Source organism: Leucopleurus acutus, assembly GCF_964270905.1.
Source record: "Leucopleurus acutus genome assembly, chromosome: 3".
Lineage (NCBI taxonomy): Eukaryota > Metazoa > Chordata > Mammalia > Artiodactyla > Delphinidae > Leucopleurus > Leucopleurus acutus.
Genome location: NC_139145.1, coordinates 20,794,488 through 20,799,914, shown reverse-complemented (window position 1 = coordinate 20,799,914; position 5,427 = coordinate 20,794,488). Strand labels below are relative to the sequence as shown.

Sequence of the window (5,427 nt, the reverse complement as noted above, 5' to 3'; positions counted from 1 at the left end):
AGTATATTCTTTTATTTATTTATTTATTTATTTATTTATTTTTGGCTGTGTTGGGTCTTCGTTGCTGTGCGCAGGCTTTCTCTACTTGCAGGAAGTGGGGGCTACTCTTTGTTGCGGTGCACAGGCTTCTCATTGCGGTGGCTTCTCGTTGCAGAGCACGAGCGCTAGGCACGCAGGCTTCAGTAGTTGTGGCTCGCAGGCTCAGTAGTCGTGGCTCACGGGCTCTAGAGCGCAGGCTCCGTAGTTGTGGCACACCGGCTTAGTTGCTCCGTGGAATGTGGGATCTTCCCGGACCGGGGCACAAACCCGTGTCCCCTGCATCGGCAGGTGGACTCTCAACCACTGCGCCATCAGGGAAGCCCCTGGAGTATATTCTTGACAGAAGAAAATTTCCGTTTTGACTAAGCATTGATGAGAACTGAATCTTTGACTTATCTTTCACATGCCTGATGATTGAAATAATTTTCCACAGAATAGCTTCTGGTTTTGTACTTTTCAGTTCTTTTTTTCTTCTTCAAACGCACATGCTTTGAGAGCTGTGACGTGCAAGACATGGCTATATTGTAAGGTGGTTTTTGTCCTTATGCTTCTGTGTCTTGTGCTAGTTAAGTCAGTAGAGTAGTCAGTATGAGTACTGGAAGTTATTCCTGTAATGGGATAGTATATAGTCAATTACATATGGTGGTGTCTGAAAATCACATAATAGCCTCACTTAAAACATCTCCTTAGGGCTTCCCTGGTGGCGCAGTGGTTGAGAGTCCACCTGCCGATGCAGGGGACACGGGTTTGTGCCCCGGTCCGGGAAGATCCCACATGCCGCGGAGCGGCTAGGCCCGTGAGCCATGGCCGCTGAGCCTGTGCGTCCAGAGCCTGTGCTCCACAACGGGAGAGGCCACAACAGTGAGAGGTCCGCGTACCACAGAACAAAAGAAAATCTCTTTAGCCAGATTTCAAAAAAGCCTGTGGCCATTCCAATATGATCCAACATAGCGGAATATGATAGAAGGAAAATTGGCAAAGAAAGAGACGCTGGTCTTACCTGATGGAAGTGAAAATATCTCACTTTTGACAATTTTGCAAAAACCTATAATTACGTGAATTAATTTCTAGGGTTCTTCATAGGACCTAAAAAGGAACCCATAGAGTTGTGGAACAACAATAGAAGCTTCTGTGATGAGAAGCCCGGGCACCGCAACAAAGAGTAGCCCCCGCTCGCCGCAACTGGAGAAAGTCTGCACGCAGCATTGAAGACCCAACGCAGCCAAAATAAAAATAAATAAATAAAAATAAATAAATTTATTTTTAAAAAAGTAATACTCAGGTTTGAGGCATGAGAAATATGATGAGGAGAAATTAGCTAATCCTTTCAGAACTTTTAAAATATCAAACTCAGTCTCTAAGATTTTAGCATTATATACAACATCGGTTACTTATTAGTGGTTTGGGAAGGCCAATTTAAAATTTTCTGATCTTACTGTATCGAAATTCACGGCCCTAATGTTTTCCACATTGACTATATGAATGATGAAGTAAAGTCAATCATGTATTTCCTTTCCAACTGGGCAGAAAACAAAATTTTGAAAAGTGTTTGGACTACTGACTTTTGATTTCTTCTAAAGCAAGTGTATAGGTAATTTTTATTCCCTGATTAAGAGAAAAATGGTGGAAGAGGGCAGGGTTAAGAATGAAGATTTCAAGAGCGTGAGAGTTAGATGACCAACCAGAGTTCCTAAGGTTCGGTGCCTGTAACTGTCGCCGCCGCTTAAGCCTGCCAAAGCAGTGGTATGGCTGCTGCCCTCGTATTTGCTACCTCTAGAAACATTCTTGCCAGTAGTGGCGGCAGCGGGACTCAATTAGCCCCTTTTCTCACTCTCTGCAGACCCTCCAGATGGCGTCTTCTGTGGGCAACGTGGCCGACAGCACAGAACCAACGAAACGTATGCTTTCCTTCCAAGGGTTAGCTGAGTTGGCACATCGAGAATATCAGGCAGGAGATTTTGAGGCAGCTGAGAGACACTGCATGCAGCTGTGGAGACAAGAGCCAGACAATACTGGAGTACTTTTATTACTTTCATCTCTACACTTCCAGTGTCGAAGGCTGGACAGATCTGCCCACTTTAGTACTCTGGCAATTAAACAGAACCCTCTTCTGGCAGAAGCCTATTCGAATTTGGGGAATGTGTACAAGGAAAGAGGGCAGTTGCAGGAAGCAATTGAGCATTACCGGCATGCATTGCATCTCAAGCCAGATTTCATCGATGTTTATATTAACCTGGCAGCCGCTTTGGTAGCAGCAGGCAACATGGAAGGGGCAGTACAAGCTTACGTCTCTGCTCTTCAGTGCAATCCTGATTTGTACTGTGTTCGCAGTGACCTGGGGAACCTGCTCAAAGCCCTGGGTCGCTTGGAAGGAGCCAAGGCATGTTATTTGAAAGCAATGGAGACGCAACCGAACTTTGCAGTAGCTTGGAGTAATCTTGGCTGTGTTTTCAATGCACAAGGGGAGATTTGGCTTGCAATTCATCACTTTGAAAAGGCTGTCACCCTTGACCCCAATTTTCTGGATGCTTATATCAATTTAGGAAATGTCTTGAAAGAGGCACGGATTTTTGACAGAGCTGTGGCAGCTTACCTTTGTGCCCTAAGCTTGAGCCCAAATCATGTAGTGGTACGTGCCAACCTGGCTTGTGTATACTATGAGCAAGGCCTGATAGATCTGGCAATAGACACCTACAGGCGAGCTATTGAATTGCAACCACACTTCCCTGATGCTTACTGCAACCTAGCCAACGCTCTGGAAGAGAAGGGCAGTGTTGCCGAAGCAGAAGATTGTTATAATACAGCTCTGCGGCTGTGTCCCACCCATGCAGACTCTCTGAATAACCTAGCCAATATCAAAGGAGACCAGGGAAACATTGAAGAGGCAGTTCGCTTGTATTGTAAAGCATTAGAAGTCTTCCCAGAGTTTGCTGTTGCCCATTCAAATTTAGCAAGTGTATTGCAGCAGCAGGGAAAACTGCAGGAAGCTCTGATGCATTATAAGGAGGCTGTTCGAATCAGTCCTACCTTTGCTGATGCCTACTGTAACATGGGAAACACTCTAAAGGAGATGCAGGATGTTCAGGGAGCCTTGCAGTGTTATACTCGTGCCATTCAGATTAACCCTGCACTTGCGGATGCCCACAGCAATCTGGCTTCCATTCACAAGTATTCAGGGAATATTCCAGAAGCAATTGCTTTTTATCGCACTGCTCTGAAGCTTGAACCTGATTTTCCTGACGCTTATTGTGATTTGGCTCATTGCCTGCAGATTGTCTGTGATTGGACAGACTATGATGAGCGAATGAAGAAGTTGGTCAGCATTGTGGCTGACCAGCTGGAGAAGAATAGGTTGCCTTCTGTGCAGCCTCATCATAGTATGCTCTATCCTCTTTCTCGTGGCTTCAGGAAGGCTATTGCTGAGAGCCACGGGAACCTCTGCTTGGATGAGATCACTGTCCTTCATAAACCACCGTACGAACATCCAAAAGACTTGAAGCTCAGTGATGGTCGACTGCGTGTAGGATACGTGAGTTCTGACTTTGGGAATCATCCTACTTCTCATCTTATGCAGTCTATTCCAGGCATGCACAATCCTGATAAATTTGAGGTATTCTGTTATGCCCTGAGCCCAGATGATGGCACAAACTTCCGAGCGAAGGTGATGGCAGAAGCCCATCATTTCATTGATCTTTCTCAGATTCCATGCAATGGGAAAGCAGCTGATCGCATCCATCAAGATGGTATACACATCCTTGTAAATATGAATGGTTATACCAGGGGTGCTCGAAATGAACTCTTTGCTCTCAGGCCAGCTCCTATTCAGGCAATGTGGCTGGGCTACCCTGGGACCAGTGGCGTGCTTTTCATGGATTATATCATCACTGATCAGGAAACTTCACCTGCTGAAGTTGCTGAGCAGTATTCTGAGAAACTGGCTTATATGCCCCATACTTTTTTTATTGGTGATCATGCTAATATGTTCCCTCACCTGAAGAAGAAAGCAGTCATCGATTTTCAGTCCAATGGGCACATTTATGACAATCGGATTGTGCTGAATGGCATCGACCTCAAAGCATTTCTTGATAGTCTCCCAGATGTGCAAATTGTCAAGATGAAATGTCCTGATGGAGGAGACAACGCAGACAGCAGTAATACGGCTCTTAATATGCCGCTCTTAATATGCCTGTCATTCCTATGAATACTATTGCAGAGGCAGTTATTGAAATGATTAACAGAGGACAAATTCAGATAACAGTTAATGGATTCAGTCTTAGCAATGGACTGGCAACTACCCAGATCAACATTAAGGCTGCCACTGGAGAGGAGGTTCCCCATACCATTATTGTAACCACACGTTCTCAGTACGGGTTACCGGAAGATGCCATTGTGTACTGTAACTTTAATCAGTTATATAACATTGACCCATCTACTTTGCAGATGTGGGCAAATATTCTGAAGCGTGTTCCCAATAGTGTACTGTGGCTGTTGCGTTTTCCAGCAGTAGGAGAACCTAATATTCAACAGTATGCACAAAATATGGGCCTTCCCCAGAACCGTATCATTTTTTCACCTGTTGCTCCTAAAGAGGAACATGTTCGGAGAGGCCAGCTGGCTGATGTCTGCTTGGACACTCCACTCTGTAATGGACACACCACAGGGATGGATGTCCTTTGGTCAGGGACACCCATGGTGACTATGCCAGGAGAGACTCTTGCTTCCCGAGTTGCAGCTTCCCAGCTCACTTGTTTAGGCTGTCTTGAGCTTATTGCTAAAAATAGACAAGAATATGAAGACATAGCTGTGAAACTGGGAACTGATCTAGAATACCTGAAGAAAATTCGTGGCAAAGTCTGGAAGCAGAGAACATCTAGCCCTCTGTTCAACACCAAACAATACACAGCGGACCTAGAGCGGCTCTATCTACAGATGTGGGAGCATTACGCAGCTGGCAACAAACCTGATCACATGATTAAGCCTGTTGAAGTCACTGAGTCGGCCTAAATAATGACTGTGTGCACAGGAGAATTACCCTGTACCTGAGCCTCAACCTTCTGGGGGAAAGGGAACTACTTTTTCCTTATCTGTACAATACCATGCTGCAGATGGGTGACAGACAATGATAAGAAATAGCACAGCCAGACTTGCTTCCTGCATGATCATGATCACGATAGGGAGAGACACAAGAGATGGGAAACTGCTGTTCCACAAGGAGCCTCCATAGAATTTTGCAGCAGCCAGGTGTCTGGAAGGTCTGGAAGGTAAGTGTGGAAGGTCTGATCTCCCTTGGTCTTCCATGGGATGGATGGTTAGTGTGGAAGGGAGATAGAGATTGCCCAGCCGTTTTGTGATTATCATGGATTGATTGAGTCTTCTGGATTAATATTT

The 5,427-nt window shown here is 45.3% G+C and overlaps 1 pseudogene across 1 annotated transcript; it reads left to right on the top strand.

The window, feature by feature from the left end:
• Nucleotides 1-1,888: 1,888 nt before the first annotated feature.
• LOC309959127 (UDP-N-acetylglucosamine--peptide N-acetylglucosaminyltransferase 110 kDa subunit-like) lies at nucleotides 1,889-5,043 on the top strand (annotated as a pseudogene). The gene has a single exon. The product of its transcript is annotated as a UDP-N-acetylglucosamine--peptide N-acetylglucosaminyltransferase 110 kDa subunit-like (transcript).
• The last annotated feature ends 384 nt before the right edge of the window (nucleotides 5,044-5,427 follow it).